The sequence below is a fragment of the Adiantum capillus-veneris genome, chromosome 19 (genome assembly GCF_014529385.1).
Source record: "Adiantum capillus-veneris isolate H3 chromosome 19, ASM1452938v2, whole genome shotgun sequence".
Taxonomy (NCBI): domain Eukaryota; kingdom Viridiplantae; phylum Streptophyta; class Polypodiopsida; order Polypodiales; family Pteridaceae; genus Adiantum; species Adiantum capillus-veneris.
The window spans coordinates 88,847,481-88,874,920 of NC_140949.1; the positions used below are offsets into that span (position 1 = coordinate 88,847,481).

General features: G+C 42.9%; 2 pseudogenes; both read left to right on the plus strand.

The window, feature by feature from the left end:
• The first annotated feature begins 4,725 nt into the window (after positions 1-4,725).
• Positions 4,726-5,406, plus strand: LOC147434431 (uncharacterized; annotated as a pseudogene).
• Positions 5,407-16,883: 11,477 nt separating this feature from the next.
• On the plus strand, positions 16,884-17,565 carry LOC147434432 (uncharacterized; annotated as a pseudogene).
• The last annotated feature ends 9,875 nt before the right edge of the window (positions 17,566-27,440 follow it).

Genomic DNA, 27,440 nt, shown 5'->3' on the forward strand with positions numbered 1-27,440 from the left:
GCTACGCAAAAATGGCACGTAACCTGCCTCCTTCCTCTCCCCCTGGCTCTCGACTCATCCAAAGTCACATCATCCACCTCTCTCTACCCATGTGCCCACCTACCCCTAGTGCAAATAAGTAGGGCTAGGTTCAGACTATTAGGCCAATCAATTGACCTCTGCTTGGCTTGACAGTCCAACTTCCGAACCCACCCATGGGCGGACTCAGACTCCCGAACACATAGACCATGAGGAGAGCTTGAACCTGAAACCCCACACAAAAGAAGATGTATGCGTCAGATATTGAGTTTAAGCGGACTCATCTTTGGTGCGAATTGAATGGCGGTACTTGGGTTGGGGTAGTCTGAACCCACCCTAAAAGCCCCGCTAAACCTTGGAGCTACTAGCATCCACGTGTTAGTGTCAAATGATGCCAACCCTTCACATATGCCACACCTCAACCTACCACAGTGGAAGCGTGCAAGGTCCACTTTTTACCAAGCTTTACCTCTTTTTTTTGTAGACCCGACACCGGCTCCCCCTTCCCAAAATGGATAATTGTGATAGCCTCAAAAATGTGCTTCACTTCCACTCATTGTGTTCAATTTTGAGCACTAGTGTCTACATGGCACTAGCGAAAGTTCTTGATTTCAAAACTCGTGGACTTATGAGGGTGTTGGCTATTGGCACGTAGGCAAACACACTAAAAAAATTATCAAGGCCCCACCCTTGAACCCTTCAAATGGCTTATCTAAGGCCCAACCCATATGGTCTTGAGAGTCTAGTATGGAGATAGATTAAGCTCTTACACAAGAAGGTTTCAATAAGCCATTTATAAAACGTATCTCTTGAATTGATGCAATGGGGTGCTCCCTACCGTGTACTAGTCAATGTAGCGACGATGTAGAGTCTTTTTGCCGAGTCTTTGATACCAATTGGTTGGTGAAGTACCCCCAAACAATGGTCATATATTTCCATTAGTAGTGTAAACTTCGTAGTCGAAAATAAATCTTGGTCTTGGTTTCCTTGGATCTTGATTTTGAAGGTTAAATAGTGGGCAAATAAGTTAGAAATCTCGATAATATCATAATTTAAGGCATAAATCTCAAAGGTCTCATTTACATGACCTTAAAAATCAAGCCCAAGAAAATGGTTCTTTTCGAGCAGAGATCATGTAGGCATGTCATGAGTGCTAGCTCACATTGAGCTTAGAGAATTTAGGTTGGGTTAGTTATTAGAGAGTATCTATACTAGTATAAAAGGGGGAGGGATTCAGCCCCCCCACGTGGCACGCCCTCATGCATCCGGTTGGAGGTCCGCATGAGGAAATCCGAAAATCTATAGCAGTTTGAATGGTGGACGTGACCTTGGAAAGCCGTCGGCATTCATGTCGTGCGAGGTGCTTGAATGAATCCGGTACCAGTTGAGAGAGAGAGAGAGAGAGAGAGAGAGAGAGAGAGAGAGAGAGAGAGAGAGAGAGAGAGAGAGAATCTCAGACAGCTTACTTGCGAGAGCGAGAGAGAGGGAGAATCTGCCAGCTTACCTGCGAGAGCGGGGGAGAGAGAGAGAATCTGCAAGGGCTGCTGCTTCGACTGCTTCTACTGCTTCTTCGCCTTCGTCGACTGCTGCTTCTTTGCCTTTGTCTAGCACAGGTACGTCCAGCTCTGTTTTGTGTCCAGCTTTGTTGCGTGCATCTCAAGCCGACCACCATGCCGCTACAGTTGCCCGCCCCTGAACACCCTCAACCTCTGTTGCATGCAATCGACCACCTTCCCGGCCACTGCAGTTGACCAGCCGCTACCCGCCCACTGCAGTCACCCCCCTCTATCAGCCCCCAAAAGTCGACCACCGTGCCGCTACAGTTGCCCGCCCCTGACCACCCTCGACCTCTACTGCATGCAGTTGACCAGCCGCTACTAGCCCGCTGCAGTCACGCTCCTCTGTCCAGCCGTGCCCCTGCAGTGCCGTCCTTTGTCAAGCCGCAGCTGCAGCCGCTGACCAGAGAGAGAGAGAGAGAGAGAGAGAGAGAGAGAGAGAGAGAGAGAGAGAGAGAGAGAGAGAGAGAGAGAGAGATAGAGAGATTTTATTATCGTCCTCGGAGGTCAAATATGACCTATGGGACCAAAGTTACATGTGATGTAGTATGTGTATGGCTGATGAGTGACTCTCGATGCTCCAAAATTGTAGTGATGAGAGTCGCAATGGAGAGCCCACACTTTGGCTGGGAGAGGAAAGTGTGTAGGTCTAAGTTATGGCTGAAAATGTGAGAGAAGCAAGTTTGGATGTGATCAAAAGCTGAGCACTCTAGTAGTGTGTGGTACTCAAACTCCCGAACTTGCAGTGAGCATAATGTGCACAATCGATTTGACTCTTCTCCATTGCCCCAACGCCCTACCTCGCATCGAAGGAAATGGGAGCTAAGCCGAATTGCTGCGATAGTGCGTATCGCGGACAAGGGAATAGGCTCAAGCATGTAAGTGTGAGTACGGTTTCCTCTCTAAGCGAAGAACATGGTTTTGTAGTTGGGGGCAATATAGGTGGTGTAATGTATGAAGCGTGACCCACCGGATTTCTCCCAAGCCATAATACATTGGCGTTGTAGAAAAGCTTCATTCACTTGAGAGTCAATTGAAGCATCATGTAGCAAGTGTAATGCATCCCATCTCCCAAACCACTTCTTTATGTCTTGCATCCATCCCGTGCTCAAGATCTTGCTTTTATGCGTCTTTTGAACTTTTTTGCTTGCTTCCCATGCAATTGTAGGAAGTCGATGTGAGGGGTTTTGACGCATCTTTATCATGTACTCCACAACCCTTTCCATGCCCATAACCTCAATTGGAAGAGATACCGACTCAAGAAGTAGGAGCATATATGGTGTTTGTGTCTTAACTTGGAGAAAGTTTGTAAGAAAACGCTTTTGGACATTCTCAAACTCTTTCCAAGTAGACTTTGAGATGCTCCCGCCCCACACTTCAACTCCATAAAGAAGAACCGGTGTCACCAATGCATCAAAAAGATACTTCTTGAGAACCCAACACTTGATGTTTCCCGCATTACACATGTTCTCAAATGCATAATATGCTCTCTTTCCTGCTTCCAAACGACGCATACCACATTCATGCCACTTGTGATTGGATGGAACCTCAAGGCCAAGGTACTTCAAATGAGTAGGTTTTGTGTGTGTGTGTGTGTGTGTGTGTGTGTGTGTGTGTGTGTGAGAGAGAGAGAGAGAGAGAGAGAGAGGCATGAAGAGAGAAAGATATTAAATGAAATGAAATATTGACGTCTTCAAAAGGTCAAAATCACCTATGAGTAGGTTTTATGTGTGTGTGTGTGTGTGTGTGTGAGAGAGAGAGAGAGAGAGAGAGAGGGTAGGAAGGGAGAAAGAGATTAAATGAAATGAAATATTGATGTCTTTAAAAGGTCAAAATCACCTATGATTGCGTTGCGTGTGTGTGTGTGTGTGTGTGTGTGTGTGAGAGAGAGAGAGAGAGGGTAGGAAGGGAGAAAGAGATTAAATGAAATGAAATATTGATGTCTTCAAAAGGTCAAAATCACCTATGAGTGCGTTGTGTGTGTGTGTGTGTGTGTGTGTGTGTGTGTGTGAGAGAGAGAGAGAGAGAGAGAGAGGGAGAGAGAGATGTAATGAAATGAACGGTGGGATGGCGCGTATAGGGATAGGCGAAAGAGGGAAATCAAGAGATAGGTATAGAGGAAAAATAAAGAGGATAGAGAGAGAAATGGAGAGAAAGAGGGATAGAGACAGAAGTAGTCGGCGTGGATATTTATAGGGATAGAGAGAGAAAGAGAGACATAAATATTTAGAGAGAGACAGAGAGAGGAAAATATTTAGAGCACGATGGTGAAAAAAAATCGAGAGATAGGTGGAGAGAAAAGGAGGGATAGGGGATAGAGAGAGAAGTAGCCGGCGCGGATAGGGATAGGGAGAGAAATGGAGGGAAAGAGGGAAATTGAGAGATAGGTGTGTGTGTGTGTGTGTGTGTGTGTGTGTGTGAGAGAGAGAGAGAGAGAGAGAGAGAGAGAGAGAGATGTAATGAAATAAAATATTGACATCCGTCTTCAAAAGGTCAAAATGAACGGTGGGATGGCACGGATAGGGATAGGGAGAGAAACAGGGAAATCAAGAGATAGGTAGAGAGGAAAAAGAGCGATAGGATAGAGAGAGAAATGGAGAGAAAGAGGGATAGAGAGAGAAGTAGTCGGCGTGGAGATTTCTAGGGATAGAGAGAGAAGAGGAGGAAAATATTTAGAGAGAGAGAGAGAGCGGTGGTGAAAAAAATGAGAGATAGGTTGAGAGAAAATGAGGGATAGGGGATAGAGAGAGAAGTAGCCGGCGCCGATAGGGATAGGGAGAGAAATGGAGAGAAAGAGGGATAGAGATCGAAGTAGCCGGCGTGGAGATTTATAGGGATATAGAGAGAGGAGGAGGGAAATATTTAGAGAGAGAGAGAGAGAGATATGAAATGAAATGAAACGATATATTAACGTCTTCAAAAGGTCAATATGACCTGTGAGACCAAACCAGAGAGAGAAGTAGGGGATCGAAGATTGGTAGGGCAAATTTTAGGCAGTGTTCGAATTTAGTTTGCCACACACACACACACACACACACACAAAGAGAGAGAGAGAGAGAGAGAGAGAGAGAGAGAGAGAGAGAGAGAGCCAATCCTGCTCCACACTCTATCCTAACTTATCCTAAATAACCTATCCTAACTTCTCAGAGTAATGGAGCAAGCCCTTACCTCTGGAGGAGATTCATTGGAGGTGGTCTTTTCTACCCCAGAGAGAGACCAAATCAACAATGTGCAAAGTGCCAAGCGTGTTGCTCGAGAGGGGAATGGACCTTCAAAGAGGCAAATTGCAGATGAATCATCAAAGATGCAGATTGTAGATGGGCTAGGTGCCATCCGCACAATATACTCCAACATTAAGCCTCATGTGAGAGAGTGGAGGCAGCACATGTTTCCTACAAAGAGACCATTCATGGGTTGCACCATTTACAACGTGATCAAGGGGTTTATCTTCGCCGCTTAGAGGTGCAGATGCAAGTACAGACCAATGATGTTTTGTAGCAACAAAACTCAGTGCGAGTACAACTTTCTGACATAAAAAGCAACCAAGACAAAATCATGAGTCTCTTGGAGATGTCTCTTCTTGAGAACAAACCTGACAAGGATGGCATTGATTTAAAAGGCATTGTGTCTGAATTGCGAAGCACCAGCAACAAATTGATTGCCGTAGCAATACAACATAATACAGGATGATGTGAAGTCAGGTCTATCACAAACAAGCTCAATGCATTGATGTCGACCCATTGGCCCAAGAAGGGGCTAAATGTGACTGGAGATATTCCATCGAGTTCAAAGCAAGGAACCCCTCACAGGAAGTGAATTATGTAGTGGATGATAATACTCACGTCTTCCTCATTTATAGGCTTTGCAGATCTACATGTTCTTCTCTCTCATTTATAGGCTATTATGGAGATCTATGTTTTGGGGGTCTATCTTATGTATGTAGTGGATGGACGATGAGCTCTCTTTTCTAAGTGTTTTTGCCATTATGTCTCATGAGTCACACACCCTCTCTCTCTCTCTCTCTCTAAAATTGTGGCCATAACATGTTGAAAGAAGTGATCTCCAAAGTTGTGTTATGCACCAGCTCTCTCTGTTTCTATTAGATCCTCTCTCCCTCCCTCTCTCTCTCTCTCTCACCTAGTTTCCAAAGTGGTCTTCCTGAAAGAAGTATCCTCTCTCTCTCTCTCTCTCTCTCTCTCTCTCTCTCTCTCTCTCTCTCTCTCTCTCTCTCTCTCTCTCTCTCTCAAAAAACGCAGCCGTTTTTTGACCTAGTAGACAGCAGTCCACTCTTTTGATCATAACTTCTTCATCCGAACTCCGATTTGGGTGATCTATAGCCTCAATCGAAGAGCACGAAGTCCTCTACGCATTGATGTAAAGACAAAAAATTTCAGAGTTATGGAAGGCGTTTCTGTAGCAGCATTTCCGAAGTGAACAAGTTCAACAAAATTGATTCTCATCTCCTATTTTACATACAATGTCTTCCGGCACTCGCAAGGGTTCTTCTTCTTCAACAAGGTCCACAACCATTGTGGAGAATGATCCAAAATCTCCTAAGTGTGGAGATAGCAACACAACCACCCAACCAACGACATCGGAAACCATGATCATGGCGTACTTGGTATCATTGCAAGAGACCGTAAACAAACAAGGCGAGGACTTACGAGCACTTGCAATGGAGAATTGCACACTAAGGGTACTTGTGGTTGAGAATGAGAATCTCAAGAGGACACTTGAGATGCAAACAACACGTTTGATGCAACTTGAAGAGAAAGTCAAGGATTGTAAACGCTCTCTTGTGGACTTGAATGCTTTGAAGGAGCGGATGAGCAAAGTAGAGCATGACCATGTATTGAAAGAGGAGAAATTTGACACTATGAGCCGGGATGTATGCGACATGAAAAATGTATGCACAAACAAGTCTTGGGCTGATGTATGTGGTAGCAATGTGGTTTCTAATTCCTCACTCATGCAAGCTATGGTTCAAACAAAGAATGTTGAGAATGTGGATGTGGAGGAGTTGAAGGAACGGGAGCGACGTTCCAAGAACATTGTTATTCGTGGAATTCCCGAAGAGAAGTTAGAGGCACCTCCTTCTCTTGACATTGTTATTGAATATTTTTTCAAAACCCACTTTGGCATGTCCGGAGTTATGGTCTATGGAGCACATAGAGTGGGGAAGCAAGGAGCTCCTCGCTCGGGAGAACAGCCAATTGTATGCACCATGCCGGATGAGACCAAGCGAAAGATTATCCTTGATAATAGTTGGATCTATTTGAGGGATACAAAATGTTTTGTATGTGAAGATCGCACTATTAAGCAACAAAATATGCGTCGCAAGGCATATGAGGAAAAAAATAATAAAAACAAGGAGATCTCTCATGAAGAAAATGTGCCCAAGGAGGAGGCAAGTCTCTCAAGCAAATAGGGATGCGTGACCTATGAGACTGAGTTACAATTGAAAATATGCTTTTGGAATTGTAATGGATACCCATGGAATGCGGGGGTTGGCATTGATGAACTAACAAGCAAAGCCGATGTTGTACTTCTTGTTGAAACTTGGGAGCATGATACACAAAGGATTAACGGCTTGGAGGATTACAATGTACATTCATTGATGTGGTCAAATAATCTCAAGCAACGAAGAGGACAAGGAGGGTTAGCATGTATGGTTAAGAAAGGATTGGAAGATTTTGTATCAATTGTGAAAGATGACAAGTACAAACGTTATGTATGGCTGAAAATTATGACACCAAAAAGAGCACCCATTTTTGTAGCCGGTTGCTACATTCCTCATCATGATTCTCCCTTTTATGCTTGCATGGATAGAGATCGACCATTTTCTGATTTGGAAGAGGACATTGCTTATTTCAAAGGTGAAGGTGATGTTATTGTATTTGGGGATATGAATGCTCGCACAAAAACATTGCAACATGATACTCAACAATTTGATATGCCATACATTTCAAGGGAGTTGGAGGAAGTTCACTTGTATGATCGTACTTCAATGGATGAGAAAGAGCCGGATCACTATGAAAAGTTACTTTTACACATGTGTAATAGCACGGGTATGCTCATTGCCAATGGTGTATGTTTGTGGAGTGGAACCAATGGATTTACATGTAGGAGACATAATGGGGATAGTGTGATTGACTATATGCTTCTCTCTGAAGCCATCATGTATCCCATAAAGAGTTTTATGTTTGGTCAATGGATCCCGGAATCCGACCATCGCACCTTATGTATTGACCTTTCATGTGGAGAAGCAACTAAGCATGATAATCTCAGCCAAAGGAAAGAGAAGTTATCACTATGTATGGATTTCAAACGGGCACCAATGTACATTGAAATGGTTGAACAAAAATTATGGATGACAAAGCTTCAATGTGATGCACCATTGGAAACTAAATGGGAAGCTTTCAAGAAAGCTATTTGTTCTTGTGCGGAAGAATGCTTTGTCATAAAGCATCTCCATGGTATCAACAAAGATAGATCACGCAAAAGGTGGTTTGATAAAGAATGTCAAGATGCTCGAAAGTCCTTGATAAAGCTTGATGCAACTATGGACAAAAACAACTATCAAAGTCATTTGCATACATACAAGGCATTGATTCAAAAGAAGAGAAGAAGATGGGAAGTAAAGCAACAAGAATTTCAAGTCCAAGAAAATGCACATGCATGTGGAAGATTTTGGAGAAACTTGAGAGGCAAGCGGGTTGAGAATTCTGGTAACTTGAGTCTAGTGGATATGTACACACATTGTAGGCAATTATATGAGCAAGCAAATACTGAAAAAATGTCATTTTATGGTTCACTCCCATGTATGCCGTCTTTTTTTACTATTGAGGATGTATGCGGTGGGCTTGAAAAGTTGGCCACTCGCAAAGCGGGAGATCTTCAAGGTATCAAGCCGGAGATGATCAAATGGACGGGAGATTTTGCCCATGAGTGGATGTGTGATATGTTCAACCTTGCACTTCAACATGGTATGCCTTATGATTGGAGTACTAATTGGGTTAAGCCTTTGCATAAAGGAGGGGATGTAAAGAATGTAAGCAACTACCGGACTATAATGATTGGGTCTCTTATGGCAAAGTTGTTTGGGTGCATAATGGAGATGAAATTGAGTGATTGGGCTGAAGAGAATGACAAGCGTGCAAAGAGACAAGCGGGTTTTCGTCGATGCCATAGCACCATTGATCATCTTGTTACTCTTCGTGTTCTCATGGAGGAAAGTCGGTTGAAAGGCAAGCGATTGTATTGTTGTTTTGTGGACTTTAAGAAAGCCTTTGATATGATTCCACGTAACAATTTGTGGAGAAGGATGGAAGAACTCCAAGTGACAAGTGAGTTTATGCTTGCGGTTTTTCGAATCTATGAGAAGGTGATTTGTCAATTGCGCATGGGAAGAGAAATTTCAGAAATTTTTGTAAGCACTATTGGGGTTAAACAAGGATGTCCATTGTCACCAACTCTCTTTGGTCTATGCATCGATCAATTGGAACAAATGGTACTTGACTTTATGCAAGAAGAAGGCATTGAAGAGGTCACTATTTGCAATGCGGTAATCATGCTTTTGTTGTATGCGGATGATGTAGTGCTTCTAGCACACACTTTAGAAGATGCACAAAAGCTTATGGTTGTCCTTGAGAACTTTTGCTTGCATAGTGGGCTGATTGTAAATGAATCCAAAACAAAGGTTATGCTTGTGAAAACCAACCATAAGGAGAAGCCATGCATTGTGTACAACAACGAGACACTTGAAGTTGTTGAGAGCTTTAAGTACCTTGGCCTTGAGGTTCCATCCAATCACAAGTGGCATGAATGTGCTATGCGTCGTTTGGAAGCGGGAAAGAGAGCATATTATGCATTTGAGAACATGTGTAATGCGGGAAACATCAAGTGTTGGGTTCTCAAGAAGTATCTTTTTGATGCATTGGTTAAAGTGTGGGGCGGGAGCATCTCAAAGTCTACTTGGAAAGAGTTTGAGAATGTCCAAAAGCGTTTTCTTACAAACTTTCTCCAAGTTAAGACACAAACACCATATATGCTCCTACTTCTTGAGTCGGGATCTCTTCCAATTGAGGTTATGGGCATGGAAAGGTTTGTGGAGTACATGATAAAGATACGTCAAAACCCCTTACATCGACTTCCTACAATTTCATGGGAAGCAAGCAAAAAAGTTCAAAAGACGCATAAAAGCAAGATCTTGAGCACGGGATGGATGCAAGACATAAAGAAGTGGTTTGGGAGATGGGATGCATTACACTTGCTACATGATGCTTCAATTGACTCTCAAGTGAATGAAGCTTTTCTACAACGCCAATGTATTACGGCTTGGGAGAAATCCGGTGGGTCACGCTTCATACATTACACCACCTATATTGCCCCCAACTACAAAACCATGTTCTTCGCTTAGAGAGGAAACCGTACTCACACTTACATGCTTGAGCCTATTCCCTTGTCCTCGATACGCACTATCGCAGCAATTCGGCTTAGCTCCCATTTCCTTCGATGCGAGATAGGGTGTTGGGGCAATGGAGAAGAGTCAAATCGATTGTGCACATTATGCTCACTGCAAGTTCGGGAGTTTGAGTACCACACACTACTAGAGTGCTCAGCTTTTGATCACATCCGAACTTGCTTCTGTCCCATTTTCAGCCATAACTTAGACCTACACACTTTCCTCTCCCAGCCAAAGTGTGGGCTCTCCATTGCGACTCTCATCACTACAATTTTGGAGCATCGAGAGTCACTCATCAGCCATACACATACTACATCACATGTAACTTTGGTCCCATAGGTCATATTTGACCTCCGAGGACGATAATAAAATCTATCTATCTATCTCTCTCTCTAAAATTGTGGCCATAACATGTTGAAAGAAGTGATCTCCAAAGTTGTGCTATGCACCAACTCTCTATATTTCTATTAGATCCTCTCTCTCTCTCTCTCTCTCTCTCTCTCTCTCTCTCTCTCTCTCTCTCTCTCTCTCTCTCTCTCTCTCTCTCTCTCTCTCTCTCTCAGCGGTCATGCTAATTTGGTGCACAAACTCCTCTCCCCTTGTCTCTCTTGCCTCTTTCAAGGTGTATAGATTTGCCTCTTTCAAGATCTCTCTCTCTCTCTCTCTCTCTCTCTCTCTCTCTCTCAGCTACTTTCTGGAGTGGTCTTTGTGAGAGAAGTATCCCCCTCCCTCTCTCTCTCTCCCTCTCTCTCTCTATAAAATTGTGGCGATAACATGTTGAATGAAGTGTTGAATGAACGGTGGGATGGCGTGGATAGGGATAGGGATAGGGAGAGAAAGAGGGAAATGAAGAGATAGGTAGAAAGGAAAAAGAGCGATAGGGATAGAGAGAGAAATGGAGAGAAAGTGGGATAGAGAGAGAAGTAGACGGGGCGGAGTTTTCTAGGGATAGAGAGAGAGGATGAGGAAAATATTTAGAGAGAGAGAGAGGGAGGAAAATATTTAGAGAGTGGTGGTGAAAAAAACCAAGAGATAGGTGGAGAGAAAAGGAGGGATAAGGAATAGAGAGAGAAGGGGAGAATCTCTCTGTCAAAGAAGAGGAATCTATATACCACGACAAAATCATGAGTCTCTTGGAGATGCCTGTTCTTGAGAACAAACGTGACAAGGATAGCATTGATTTAAAAAGCATTGTGTCTGAATTGCGAAGCACCAACGACAAATTGACTACCGTGGCAATACAACATAATACAGGTATATCTTAAGTGAGGTCTATCACAAACAAGCTCAATGCATTGGTGTCGAGCCATTTGCCCAAGAAGGGGCTTAATGTGACTAGAGATAATTCATCACGTCTTCCTCATTTATAGGATTTGTGGATCTACATGTTCTTCTCTCTAATTTATAGGCTACTATGGAGATCTAAGTTTTGGGAATCTCTCTCTCTCTCTCTCTCTCTCTCTCTCTCTCTCTCTCTCTCTCTCAGGTACTTTCCGGAATGGTCTTTGTGAAAGAAGTATCCCCCTCCCTCTCTCTCTCTCTCTCTCTCTCTCTCTCTCTCTCTCTCTCTCTCTAAATTTGTGGCGATAACATGTTGAATGAAGTGTTGAATGAATGGTGGGATGGCAGGGATAGGGATAGGGAGAGAAAGAGGGAAATCAAGAGATAGGCAGAGAGAAAAAGAGAGCGGTGGTGAAAAAAATCGAGAGATAGGTGGAGAAAAAAGGAGGGATAGGGGATAGAGAGAGAAGAGGAGAATCTCTTTGTCAAAGAAAAGGAATCTATACCTTCAAAGTGCACGGATCTATCTATATAGCTACTTTAAGGAGTGGTCTTTGTGAAAGAAGTATCCCCCTCCCTCTCTCTCTCTCTTTATAATATTGTGGCCATAACATGTTGAATGAAGTGCTCTCCAAAGTTGTGTTATGCACTGACTCTCTCTCTCTCTCTCTCTCTCTCTCTCTCTCTCTCTCTCTCTCTCTCTCTCTCTCTCTCTCTTTCTCTCTCTCATGCTAATTTGGTGCACAAGTTCCTCCCCCTCTGTAATCTCACTCCTTTTAAGGTGTATAGGTATAAATACATCGATCTCTTTCTCTCTTCTACAAGTATAGATTGCAAATCAGGGATGACATGACACAATGTCTTCTACAGGGTGGTAGGCTATTGCAACAATATAATGTTGATGCATACAGTTGTATGGAGGAGTTGAGGCTTAGATGGGTTCACAATCATCAGAGTGATCTACGCGGTGAGGTGTATCAAGGTTTGGCTGACATGATCGGAGCAAGAGATGGAACAAGGGGTGACAGAGAACCCATATTGGGTGCTAATGTTGGTAGGAGGGTGGTATTGCCTTCATCATATGTTGGTAGTCAATGCTATATGCACCAACTTTATCAAGATGCCATGGCAATTATACACAAAAGAGGGAAGCCTGATCTCTTCATAACATTCACATGCAATCCTGGATGGAAGGAGATAGAGGACGCATTATTGCCTCGACACATGTCCAACAATCGGCCGACCTTACTGCACGTGTTTTCTACCATAAGTTCCAGGATTTGAGGTGCTTGAATGAATCCTGTACCGGCTACGTGGGAGAGAGAGAGAGAGAGAGAGAGAGAGAGAGAGAGAGAGAGAGAGAGAGAGAGTCTTGGCCAGCTTACCTGCAAGACTGAGAGCGAGAGAGAGAGAGAGAGAGAGAGAGAGAGAGAATCTGCCAGCTTACCTGTGAGAGCGGGAGAGAGAGAATCTACAAGAGCAAGAGAGAGAGAATCTGCTAGCTTACCTGTGAGAGCGGGAGAGAGAGAGAATCTGTGAGGGTTGCTGCTTTGACTGCTTCTACTGCTGCTTCTTTGCCTTCGTCGATTGCTGCTTTGACTACTTCTACTGCTTCTTCGCCTTCATCGATTGCTGCTTCTTCGCCTTCGTCTAGCACAGGAGAGGAGGAGGGAAATATTTAGAGAGAGAGAGAGAGAGATGAAATGAAATGAAATGAAACGATATATTAACGTCTTCAAAAGGTCAATATGACCTATGAGACCAAACCAGAGAGAGAAGTAGGGGATCGGAGATTGATAGGGCAAATTTTAGGTAGTGTTTGAATTTAGTTTGCCACACACACACACACACAAAGAGAGAGAGAGAGAGAGAGAGAGAGAGAGAGAGAGAGAGAGAGAGAGAGAGAGAGAGAGAGAGAGAGAGAGAGAGAGAGAGAGAGAGAGAGAGAGAGAGAGAGAGAGAGAGGTAGGGGTTCGGAGATTGATAGGGCAAATTTTAGGCAGTGTTTGAATTTATTTTGCCACACACACACACACACACACACACACACAGAAGAGAGAGAGAGAGAGAGAGAGAGAGAGAGAGAGAGAGAGAGAGAGAGAGAGAGAGAGAGAGAGATAGTTAGTTAGAATGTTAGTTGTATTATCGTCCTCGGAGGTCGAATATGACCTATGGGACCAAATGAACATGTCACATGGTGTGAGGGGAGGTCATAAGTGACTCTTGATGCTCAAAAATGCCCAATATGAGCATCGCAATAGAGAGTCCACATGGTGGTTAGGAGAGGAAGGTATGTAGGAGAGCTCACAGCTGAATATATGGGGAAAAGAGGACCTAATGTGGTCAAAATTTGAGCACTCAAGTAGTGTGTGGTACTCACTCTCTCGCACTTGATGAGGGCATAAGGTGCAAAGTCGATGAGACTCCTCGCCAATGCCCCAACGTCCTGTCTCGCAGCGTAGAGAATGTAAGCTAAGACGAATGGAGGCAATGGTGCGGATTGCACTCAATGGGATGGGCTCAAGGATGTAGGGATGGGTTTGGTTACCGCGCTCGGAGAAGAAGAGAGATTTGTAGTTTGGAGCAATGTGTGTAGCCTAATGGCTGAAACGAGAACCTCCGGATTTCTCCCAAGCCGTGATACATTGGCGTTGTAAAAAGGCCTCATTACCTTGGGAGTCAATTGATGCATCCTTGACCAAGTGACATGCATCCCATCTTCCAAACCATTCTTGATGTCAAGCATCCACCCCGAACTTAGTATTTTGCTCCTGCATGTCTTTTGGACCTTTTGACTTGCTTCATATGCGATTCTAGGAAGTCGATACAAAGGGCTACATTGTGTCTTAAGCATGTATTCCACAACCCTTTGCATGCCCAAGACCTCAATGGGAAGCGATCCAGACTCAAGAAGTAAGAGCATGTAGGGTGTTTGTGTCTTGACTTGGAAAAAGTTGGTGAGAAAACGCTTTTGGACATTCTCAAACTCTTTCCAAGTAGACTTCCCGATGCTACCACCCCACACCTCCACTCCATAAAGAAGCACCGGTGTCACCAATGTGTCGAAGAGGTACTTTTTGAGAGCCCAACACTTGATCTCTCCAGCATTGCACATGTTCTCAAATGCATAATAAGCCCTCTTTCCGGCTTCCAAGCGACGCATTGCGCAATCATTCCATCTATGATTGGATGGAACCTCAAGGTTAAGGTACTTGAAGCTATCTACCACTTCAAGTTGCTCATCGTTGTATACAATGCATGGATTTTCATCATTGAGGGTCTTTACAAGCATAACCTTGGTTTTGAATCCATTCACGATCAGCCCGCTATGTGGGCAAAACCGTTCCAAGACACTCATAAGCTTTTGTGCGTCTTTTAAGGTATGTGCCAAGAGCACTACATCATCGGCACAAAGCAAAAGCATGATCACCCCATTTCCGATCTTAACCTCTTCTATGTCGTCTTGTTGCATAAAATCAAGAACCATGCATTCCAATTCATCAATAAGTAGCCCAAAGAGGGTTGGGGAAAGAGGGCATCCTTGTTTGACACCAATGGTGCTTGCAAAAAATTTTGAAATTCCATCTCCCATACGTAGTCGACATATCACTTTTTGGTAGATGCGAAAGACTGCATGCATAAATTCTCTCGACACTTGAAGGCTTTGCATACGTCTCCAAAGATTTTCTCGCGGTACCATGTCAAAAGCTTTCTTGAAGTCCACAAAGCAGCAATACAACTTTTTTCCTTTCAATCGAGACGCTTCCATAAAAACTCGAAGAGTGACAAGGTGATCAATAGTGCTATGATGCTTTCGAAAACCTGCTTGGACTAGCACACGTTTGCCATTCTTTTCAGCCCATTCACTTATCTTCATCTCCATGATACATCCAAATAACTTTGCCATCAAAGAACTAACCATTATAGTGCGGTAGTTGTTCACATTATTTACATCTCCTCCTTTGTGCAAAGGTTTGATCCAATTTTCACTCCAATCATGAGGCATGCCATGCTGAAGTGCAAGGTTAAATATATCGCATATCCAATACCGTGTTTTCTTGCTTGTCCATTTAATCATTTCAACCTTGACACCTCGAAGGTCCCCTGCCTTGTGGGTAGCAAGTTTCTCAAGCGCGCAACATACATCTTCAATGGTAAAGAAGGGAGGCATAAACGGAAGGGAGCTACAACACTCCATCTTATCAACATTGGGTTGCTCATAGAGGTTCTTGCAATGCGTATACATATCCTCAAGAGTCAAGTCACCAAATCTCTCAACACGCTTGCCTTTTAGATTTTGCCAAAACTTGCCGCATGCATGTGCTTTTTCTTGCGCTAAAAGAAGTTGTTTTTTGACTTCCCACCTTCTCCTCTTTTTTTGAACAAGTGCTTTGTATGTGTGTGAATGTCCCAAATAACCTTCCTTGTCTTGGCTTGCATCCAACCTTAGCAAGCATTTTCGGGCTTGACTACATTCCATGTCGAACCATTTCTTCTTGATGCTACCTTTCTTAGATCTTTTGCAAGACATGTGTTTCACCGAAAAGCATTCCCTCGCACAAGAGCAAATTACTTCTTTGAAAACTTTCCACTTGCATTCTAATGTTGGGCTCTCTTGATGCTCTGTCATGCTTAACATTTGGTCCACCATATGAGCATATATAAGTGCTTGTTTGAAGTCTAGACGTAGGTACGAATGATTCACATCATGATTGGAGGCTATATGCTCGGGTCTTTTACCACACTTGAGGTCAATACATAGCATCGTATGATCCGATTCCGGATTCCATTCACCAAGTGTAAAGCTTTGTATACATTCTATAGTGGCTGCCGAAAACAACATATAGTCGATCACACTATCACCATTGTGCTTTCTACATGTAAAGTCATTGGTGCCTTGCCATAAAGATACACCATTTGCAATGAGCATTGCGATACTATTGCACATATGTAAGAGTGACTTTCCATAGTGATCCAATTATTTTGCATCATTAGAACTTCGATTATACATGTATGAGTCATCCATTCTTCTCGAGACATGCGGCATGTCAACTTGTTGTGTGTCGTGTTGTAACCTATTTGAGTGAGCATTCATGTCTCCAAAGACAATGACTTCACCTTGGTCGTTGTAATGAGCAATGTCTTCCTCTAGTTCAACAAACGGCTGATCTCTATCCATATCCAAGCGAGCATAAAAGTTGGAGTCATAGTGAGGAATGTAGCAACCAAACACAAACATGACTTGACCATTGGGTGGGCTGATTTTCAGCCATAAGTAGCGTTTATACTTATCCTCTTTGACAATGGAAACATATTTCAAACCCTTCTTGATCATACATGCTACACCTCCTTGGCCTCTACATTGCTTTGCATTTTTTGTCCACATCAAAGAATGCACATCATATTTGTCAAATCCAAGAATTCGTCGCGCATCATGTTCCCATGTTTCGACAAGTAGTATCACATCAGAGTCATCGGAGAGAGAGAGAGAGAGTATCGAGCCAATCCTGCTCCACGCTCTGTCCTAACTTATCCTAAATAACCTATCCTAATTTCTTAGAGTAATGGAGCAAGCCCTTACCTCTGGAGGAGATTCATTGGAGGTGATCTTTTCTACCCTAGAGAGAGACCAAATCAACAATGTGCGAAGTGCCAAGCGTGTTGCCTAAGGGGGGGATGGACCTTCAAAGAGGCAAATTGCAGATGGATCATCAGAGAGGCAGATTGCAAATGGGCTAAGGGCCATCCACACAATATACTCCAACATTCAAGCCTCATGTGAGAGAGTGGAGGCAGCACATGTTTCCTACAAAGAGAGCATTCATGGGTTGCACGATTTACAATGTGATCAAGGGGTTTATCTTCGCTGCTTAGAGGTGCAGATGCAAGTACAGATCAATGATGTTTTGCAGCAACAAAACTCAGTGCGAGTACAACTTTCTGACATAAAAAGCAACCAGGACAAAATCATGAGTCTCTTGGAGATGTCTCTTCTTGAGAACAAACCTGACAAGGATGACATTGATTTAAAAGGCATTGTGTCTGAATTGCGAAGCACCAGCAACAAATTGACTGCCGTAGCAATACAACATAATACAGGATGATGTGAAGTCAGGTCTATCACAAACAAGCTCAATGCATTGATGTCGACCCATTGGCCCAAGAAGGGGCTAAATGTGACTGGAGATATTCCATCGAGTTCAAAGCAAGGAACCCCTCACAGGAAGTGAATTATGTAGTGGATGATAATACTCACGTCTTCCTCATTTATAGGCTTTGCAGATCTACATGTTCTTCTCTCTCATTTATAGGCTATTATGGAGATCTATGTTTTGGGGGTCTATCTTATGTATGTAGTGGATGGACAATGAGCTCTCTTTTCTAAGTGTTTTTGTCATTATGTCTCTTGAGTCACACACCCTCTCTCCCTCTCTCTCCCTCTCTCTCTCTCTCTCTCTCTAAAATTGTGGCCATAACATGTTGAAAGAAGTGATCTCCAAAGTTGTGTTATGTACTTGCTCTCTCTGTTTCTATTAGATCCTCTCTCCCTCTCTCTCCCTCTCTCTCCCTCTCTCCCTCTCTCTCTCTCTCTCTCTCTCAACTACTTTCCAAAGTGGTCTTCCTAAAAGAAGTATCCCCCCTCTCTCTCTCTCTCTCTCTCTCTCTCTCTCTCTCTCTCTCTCTCTCTCTCTCTCTCTCTCTCTCTCTAAAATTGTGGCCATAACATGTTGAAAGAAGTGATCTCCAAAGTTGTGTTATGCACCAACTCTCTCTCTCTTTCTATTAGATCCTCTCTCCCTCTCTTTCTCTATCTCTCTCTCTAAGTGGTCATGCTAATTTGGTGCACAAACTCCTCTCCCCTTCTCTCTCTTGCCTCTTTCAAGGTGTATAGATTTTCCTCTTTCAAGATCTCTCTCTCTCTCTCTCTCTCTCTCTCTCTCTCTCTCTCTCTCTCTCTCTTTATATATATATATATATATATAATTGTGGCGATAACATGTGGAATGAATGGTGGGATGGCATGGATAGGGATAGGGAGAGAACGAGGGAAATCAAGAGATAGGTAGAGAGGAAAAAGAGCGATAGGGATAGAGAAGAGAAATGGAGAGAAGTGGTATAGAGAGAGAAGTAGATGGGGCGGAGATTTCTAGGGATAAGAGAGAGAGAGAGGATGAGGAAAATATTTAGAGAGAGAGAGAGGGAGGAAAATATTTAGAGAGCTGTGGTGGAAAAAATTGAGAGATAGGTGGAGAGAAAAGGAGGGATAAGGAATAGAGAGAGAAGGGGAGAATCTCTCTGTCAAAGAAAAGGAATCTATATACCAAGACAAAACCATGAGTCTCTTGAAGATATCTATTCTTGAGAACAAACGTGACAAGGATGGCATTGATTTAAAAAGCATTGTGTCTGAATTGCAAAGCACCAACAAAAAATTGGCTGCCGTGGCAATATTAGATAATATAGGTGTATCTGAAGTCAAATCTATCACAAACAATCTCAATGCATTGGTGTCGACACATTGGCCCAAGAAGGGGCTTAATGTGACTAGAGATAATCCATCACGTCTTCCTCATTTATAGGCTTTGCGGATCTACATGTTCTTCTATATAATTTATAGGCCTATGGAGATCTATGTTTTGGGGGTCTCTCTCTCTCTCTCTCTCTCTCTCTCTCTCTCTCTCTCTCTCTCTCTCTCTCTCTCTCTCTCTCTCAACTACTTTCCGGAGTGGTCTTTGTGAAAGAAGTATCCCCCTCCCTCTCTCTATATGTATATATTTGTGGCGATAACATGTTGATTGAAGTGTTGAATGAACGGTGGGATGGCACGGATAGGGAGAGGGAGAGAAAGAGGAAAATTAAGAGATAGGCAGAGAGGAAAAGAGAGCGGTGGTGAAAAAAAATCGAGAGATAGGTGGAGAGAAAAGGAGGGATAGGGGATAGAGAGAGAAGAGGAGAATCTCTTGTCAAAGAAAAGGAATCTATACCTTCAAAGTGCATGGATCTATCTATCTAGCTACTTTTAGGAGTGATCTTTGTGAAAGAAGTATCCCCCTCCCTCTCTCTCTCTCTCTATAAAATTGTGGCCATAACATGTTGAATGAAGTGCTCTCCAAAGTTGTATTATGCACCGACTCTCTCTCTCTCTCTCTCTCTCTCTCTCTCTCTCTCTCTCTCTCTCTCTCTCTCTCTCTCTCTCTCTCTCTCTCTCTCTCTCTCCCTCTCTCTCTCTCTCAATCTCTCAATGTGGTCATGCTAATTTGGTGCACAAGCTCCTCCCCCTCTGTAATCTCACTCCTTTTAAGGTGTATAGGTATAAATACATCTCTCTCTCTCTCTCTCTCTCTCTCTCTCTCTCTCTCTCTCTCTCTCTCTCTATATATATATATATATATATATATATATATATATATATATATATATATATCGTAGTTTCCATACATGAAACTTTAAAGGTAGAGATAGAGAGAAGATCCACTCTCTCCTTAATTATCCACATTTAATATTACTTATAAGAGTTCTTTTTGGGACAGATGGCTATTGGTCCGAAGGTGTTGTCTCCTGGACATGCAAGACGTAGTAGGATCTGTCAAGCCTCTCGAGCTAGGCGATGTGAGGCAGCAAGAGAGAGAGTTCGACGCTCTCTAAGGGGCTTAATGTAGCTCGCTTGGAAGATTGCCAACAGTTGATAAATGTCGATCAATGCAATAATTTCTCTCAGGGAAGGGTTGGAATGGATGTAGATATTGATCCAATGCTTCTGCAAAATCGAGAGGAGATTGAAGTGAGAAGCAATTTGGAAGCCAGTAATGGAGATGTTCATGGGGAGCCCATAGTTGTCTCTTGAGAGGGAGATTACTCCAAAGTTGAAAGGCATTGCCTATCCATCACCTACATATATCCTAAAAACACACCCTTGATGCCTAACTCTATGTTTTCACTTTTTCACAAAAAATCTATACTTCACAATATAGGCAGCTTGGATTTTTCATGTTCCTTTTGTGGTGCTTTTGCTTGGAAGATAGAAGCAAAGACCATTCGCACATTTGTGGGGAAAATATGTTGCAACTCACGGAGTGTTTCTTTGCCACCATTATGTGAACCTCCTTTTGAATTAAGAGAATTAATGCACGGAGGTAATACTAGAAGCAAGAAATTCCTAAAACATATTAGAGCATACAATAGTGTGTTGACATTTGCTTCTTTAGGAGCTCATATAGATGAATCTCTCTGTCAAATAAAAGGAATCTATACCTTCAAAGTGCATGGATCTATCTATCATAAAATTGGTCCACTGATGCTTGAAGAACAGCCAGATCAAATCCCTCGCTTTGCTCAGTTTTATTTTATTGACACTAAGAATGAGTTGCAAAATAGGATGCACCATGTTTCTAAGCTCAAGCCAGATGTCTTGGAAATCTTGCAATCAATGAGGCATCACGTAAATCCTTACGTTCAAGCTTTCAGGCAGTTTGCATCAATGGTTCAAACTTCCAATATTCCTGACATAAGGATGGTCATCACTAAGAGACGTTCAAATGGCTGGCAGTACCTTGCTCCAACAGGTGCGGAAGTTGATGCAATCATGCCTGATCAAGGCGATGAGAGCAACATTGGCCATCGTGATATTGTGTTGAATCTTTCTGGTGGTGGTCTAAAAAGAAGCTCAAATTGCCATAGGTCGTACATGCCTCTCTTATATGTGTTGCTATTTCCAAGTGGTGAAGAAGGTTGGAATCCCTACATACAGGCATTAGAGAGGCCACGAGAAAACAGAGAGCAAGGGGGAAGGAATACAAGGTATATTTCTACAATGGATTTCTACAAGTATAGATTGAAAATCAGGGATGACACGACTCAATGTCTTCTACATGGTGGTAGGCTATTGTAACAATATATTGTTGATGCATAGAGTTGTATGGAGGTGTTGAGGCTTTTATGGGTTCGCAATCATCAGAGTGATCTACACAGTAAGGTGTATCAAGGTTTGGCTGACATGATCGGAGCAAGAGATGGAACAAGGGGTGACAGAGAACCCATATTGGGTGCGGTGCTAATGTTGGAAGGAGGGTGGTATTGCCTTCATCATATGTTGGTAGTCCATGCTATATGCACCAACTCTGTCAGGATGCCATGGCAATTGTACGCAAAAGAGGGAAGCCTAATCTCTTCATAACATTCACATGCAATCCTGGATGGAAGGAGATAGAGGACACATTATTGCCTGGACAAATGTCCAACGATCGGCCTGACCTTACTGCACGTGTTTTCTACTGTCATAATAATCAATATCTAATTCTCCTAAATGATTTTCTCATATTAAACTGATCATTTAATGTGGGGAGGTACCAGGGGAGAAAAAGCTAGAATATTGGTTAAGCTAGCAGACCGGCCACAGTAGGGATCCAAAGGAGGGAAAATAGGGATCAAAAGGGGGGGCCATCTGCAAAAGAGCCATGTGCAACAATGGGCTAAAAAGACCCTAAGGTTCAGCCCATTAAGACTTCCAAAATGCTAAGGTTCCAAAATTCAAAGGTTGTGTCCAACGGTCAACCCTTGGGAAAATTGGATGCTTAGTGTGTGTACAAAAGTCTTCTTCAAAGCCTACAAAGGAGGGGGCGAGCCCATTTAGTAGGGGATGAGAGAGAAAGTCACACACACACACACACACACAGGCTCCCTTTACACAAAGGGAATTAGGGACACATGTCAGCTCCCTAGGCCAGATGCCCACAAGGTGTGCCCAATTCTTATTGGAAGACCCTTGAAGTGGACCAATGAGAATTAAGCTAGAGTAAATCTAGTTTATTAATTTCAAAACATTTAATAAAAGAAACCAATGAGAATTAAGTCTCCTAGAAGACTATTGGGCAGTCTCCCAAGGGGTCCAATGAGCATTCAGGAGCCCCATGGCTTGCCTGATTCCTATTGGCCAGGAGGCAAAGGGGTCCAATGAGAGTTTAGTTTAATTATTTAATTACCTAAAGCTCTCACAAAAGGGGAAAGGGGGACACATGTCATAAGGCTATCACTTATGCTGCTTAGCACCCATTAGCTTGACTTGGGGAAGTCCAATGAGGCAAAAGCCATACCAATTTAGCAGGAAGGGCTCGCCCAAGAGAGAGAGAGAGGGGGCTGATTTTTGCTTGGCATTGACAAACACACACTCACACTTGACCATGTGTGAAGAAAGAATACTCTATCTCCTCCCAAGCTTTAATGGAGAGCTCATCACCTACTCCAAGCTTGTGAGATAGAATCCTACATCAACACTCTCTTGGCATGTGGATGCAAATCCAACCAAGAGCCAAGCTTCAATGCATGCTCATCTTCTCTACCAAGCTAATTACTAAGCTAAGCTATGCTAATATGAGTGATTATGTGAGGAGATGTACATCTTTCTCGTAAGATACTCCTTCTTCCTCTCAATCTACTCTCATACCCTGCTAGCTCTCACCATCTTCGAAGGTGTGTGAGGTCTTGGGTCTGAGAACGGGGATAATTCAAGTTGTGTTTGATTAAGTGTTTTGCTTAGTTCATGAAGCTTCCATCTTCATTGCACTAGCTAGTCTTGAAGGAACACAAAGAATTGTATTGTACAATGTCTCTCTTGATGGGAGAAACCATAATACAAAGCCTTTTGGAGGGGGGACCGGCTCCATGCAAATCCGGTCCTCAACTGTTGTCAATAGCTTAATTTCTCTCTCTTTTGAAAGTATTGTTGATGCTATCTAACTAGGTGTTATGCTTTTTGTTGCTCTCTCTACCCAAGCACTCTTGTAATTCTCATTAGGAATCTATTCTAATGAAATGCCCACTATGTTCATGCTAATTTCCGCTACACATAAGTTATTAGGCCATTAAATGTTACATTGTATCAGAGCTCAAGGTTTGTCTTTTCTTGCTCAAGAAGGGAGGTCCTCAAGCTAGCTACAAATGGTTGGTATTATTAATTGCCTGTGAGTAACTAGAATAGGGATTTTTCAGCCTTGCAGTGCGCCTGCCTTCGTGCAGTTAACGGGGCATCACCGTCGAGAGCTATGGTCTTAATAGTGGAGTCCTACGGGGCTTGCCTACGGCTTAACCACTATTGAGCTATTAGAAGCTTGACAAGAGCCGGTGCTGTTTTGGTATCGAAAGACCCTCTCTTCTATTCCTTGCAATTAATGGTATTCGAGCCGCGGGTACAGTAGCTTGAGTGCTTTTTCTAAAGGGGTAAAGAGGAGTAGCAACTAGGGCTTGAAGTGCCAAAGTACACCTAAAAAGTTTACACCTAAAAGTTGTTAGAATGGCTGACAATAGTAAAGAGAGTGAAATTAATGTTGATAACTTTGATTTTGCTCATGAGCAAGCTACTAATGATGCTTCAATGCTTGTTAACTATCTTGTTTCTAGGCTTCAACAAGCCATGGGCAATCCATCTCTCCAAAGTGAAGTGCAACGGCAGCTCCGTGCTCACGGGATTCTCCAAGCTCATCACCATGACGAGAGAGCACCTAGAAAGCCTCCTTGTGAGACTACCAAAAGAGGTCTCTCTCCGATTCGGGAAGAAGAAGAGAATCCATATGAAGGGCTCAAGAATTTACTTCTTGATGATGCATCTCCTTCCCAAAGGAGAACTCAAGAGCCTCCACCGAAGGAACGAGAAAGAAGCGAGTCTCCCGCCACCTCGGCGGAGATGGCTCCACGAAGACGGCGGGCTAAATGCTCTCCATCACCACCAAAGCGGAGAAGACCATCACACTCTTCTCCACCCCATAATTCAAAGAGGGATGATAAAAAGCAAGAGAAGAAAAAGGCGAGAAAGAGGACACCCTCTTCTCCATCTTCTTCATCCTCTTCCTCTTATGAAAGCTATGGTGAAGACGACAAAGATCAAGACAAGAAAAAGGTGAGAAAGAGGTCACCCTCTTTCTCCACCTTCTTCAAATTCTTCACCTTCTGCAGAAAGTGATGGTGCAACCTTTGAACCATCAAAAAGAAGAGGCCATAGGAAATCCTATGCCGCATGGAAGAGGTCGTCCACGTTGAAGAAATTCAAAGAGGGAGGGAAGAGTATCTCTTTCCTTACCTATGATGGTACCTTTGGTGCTACGGACAAAGTCTTGGCCTTTATCCAGAAATTCGATGCGGCGTTTGGAGATGAGGGCTTCACGGAGTCCTCTAAGCTACGCCATGTAGCTATGCACTTTCAAAAGTCCGCCGCATGCCTTTTGGCTTGACCAATGCACCAGCCACATTCAACTGCTTGATGGAGAAGCTGTTAAGGCCTCATCGAACCTTCACTGGAGTGTTCTTTGATGATATTATCATCTACTCTAATTCATTGGAGGAACACAAGCAACACCTCCATGTAATATTTCAAGTTTTAAGAGAGAATAAACTTTATGTTAATCGAAAGAAAAGTGAATTTTTCTTGCAAGAGATTCAATATTTAGGTCACATTATCTCTCAAGATGGCATCCAAATGGATCCATCCAAGTTAGAGGTAATAAAAGGATGGCCTAAACCAAGGAATCTTCATGAACTAAGAAGCTTCATAGGTATGTGTGCATACTATAGACGCTTCATAGAAAAGTTCTCACAAATTGCGGGACCATTACATGACCTAACAAAGAAAAGCGTTAGGTATACATGGTCTGCTAAGGAGAACAATGCTTTCGAAAAGCTTAAAGAAAAGCTTATCTCTCAACGTGTTCTTACACTACCGGATCTCTCAAAACCATTTGAGGTCCAATGCGATGCTTGTGGTGATTGCCTTGGAGCTGTTTTGCTCCAAGAAGGGCATGCCATAGGCTATGAGAGTCGAAGGCTCGACCCTGTTGAGCAAGCTCTAGGCATATATGAAAAAGAACTCCTTGCAGTTCTTCATGCCTTAGACTCATGGAAACACTATTTATTGGGGACTCCTTTCATTCTGCGAACGGATCACCAAAGTCTTAAGTACTTCATGACGCAGACCAAGCTCTCCGACAAACAAATGAGGTGGGCAAATTTCCTTTCGCAATTTCATTTTCATATTGCTCACATTGCTGGCAAGCATAATCAAGTAGCTGATGCACTCTCAAGACGGCCGAGAGTGAATGCGGTTTCCATAGCAACTCACAATGATCTATCTTCAATGATAGATGAGTATGCTATTGATCCCGATTTTAGAGATGTGATTTCAGCCCTTGCATTAGGGAAGAAAGAAGAACCATTTACTTTACAAGATGGTTATCTTCTCTATGGCAATAGACTATGCGTTACTAACTCCCTGCGTGAGAAAGTAATGTATGAATCTCATGCTCCCCCGTATGCGGGGCATAGAGGGATTCAGTCTACCTTAAAGGGAATTGAAACATATTTCTATTGGCCTACCATGAAAGTGAACATACAAGAGTATGTTTCCAAATGTGTGGTATGTCAAAAGACAAAATTTGATAGAGGGAAGCAACCTGGATTGCTTCAACCCTTGCCAATCCCTAATTCACCATGGGAGAGCATATCCATGGATACGAGAATATGGACGATAGTAGACAGGTTCAGTAAACAAGCTCATTTTATACCTGTCAAAAAGACTATCAAAGCCCATCAAATGGCAACCCTCTTCATTTCACAAATTTTCAAATACCATGGCTTGCCAATGTCCATAGTGTCGGATAGAGATCCTAGAAAGACCAGTAATTTCTGGAAGGGTCTCTTTGAGAATTTAGGGACAAGGCTAAATTTCTCTTCGGCCTATCATCCACAAACGGATGGCCAAAGTGAAATAGCTAACCTAACAATTCTCGATCTACTAAAAGCCTATGTAACGGAAGTAAATCAAAGATCCCAATGGGAGAAGTACTTACCCTTAGTGGAGTATGTTTACAATAACACTGTACATACTTCCACGGGAAAAGCACCTTTCGAGGTAATTGAGTGAAGATCAAAAAGTCCCTTGCTACTTAAGGTACATGGGAAGATCTTCGCTGCAGATGAGTATAGCCAAGACCTACAAGAATCTTTTCAAAAGATTAAAGATGCTATCTCTATCTCACAGCAAAGGCAAAAGGCTGTTGCTGACAAGCACAGAAGAGCCCAAGCCTTTAAAGAAAATGATTGGGTCTTGTTAAAGTTTCCCAAGGCTCGACTAAGGCACACGACGGGCAAGAATCCTACGGGCCACCAAAAGTACTATGCTAAACTAGCAAAAAGGTACTATGGTCCCTTCCAGATTCTTAGGCCAATCAATGACATGGCCTATCAACTTAAGTTACCCAATCATTGGCTCATACACAATGCTTTTCATGTGAGCCTATTAAAGCCTTACAAAGGAGAGCCACCTCAAGAACCAACTATTGAAGACCCACCAGAGATCGAGGACCAAGAGGAGGTGCTGCAGCCCGAGTCCATTCTCCGACATGAAGACAAGGTATTAAGAGGCGGTAAGACTATCCGACGATATCTTATTAAGTTTAAGAATTATCATTTTGAAGATGCTAGATGGATGCAAGGCATGCAATTAAAGGATAACCTAAACCTTGTCAATGCTTACAATGCTTCCCAAGAGTAAGCAAATGTACAAAATGTTAAAAATGAACAAAGTTTTTGTCTTATAAGACTCTCTTTTTCTTTATTTGTGCACAAAAATAAAGTAGTATGCATGCTTAGATCAAGTTTGTGGAGACGACGTCTCCCAAACACCAAGTAGAGCTTGTCACTCTACTATGGAAGACTGATAGGACTGATGTGCAGACATGCTTGCGGCAGCCTCAGGCTCTCAAGCCCCAAATGGACTAGTCATCCATTATGGAATGATGTCGTAGGGTAACATAGGGATCCTCTACCCGCTAAGAAAAGGACTCATGAATATGCTTTATCTTCTCTACACCATAGTCGAGGACGACTATGATTTCAAGAGAGAGGTAATGTCATAATAATCAATATCTAATTCTCCTAAATGATTTTCTCATATTAAACTGATCATTTAATGTGGGGAGGTACCAAGGGAGAAAAAGCTAGAATATTGGTTAAGCTAGCAGACCGGCCACAATAGGGATCCAAAGGAGGGGGAAATAGGGATCAAAAGGGGGGGCCATCTGCAAAAGAGCCATGTGCAACAATGGGCTAAAAAGACCCTAAGATTCAGCCCATTAAGA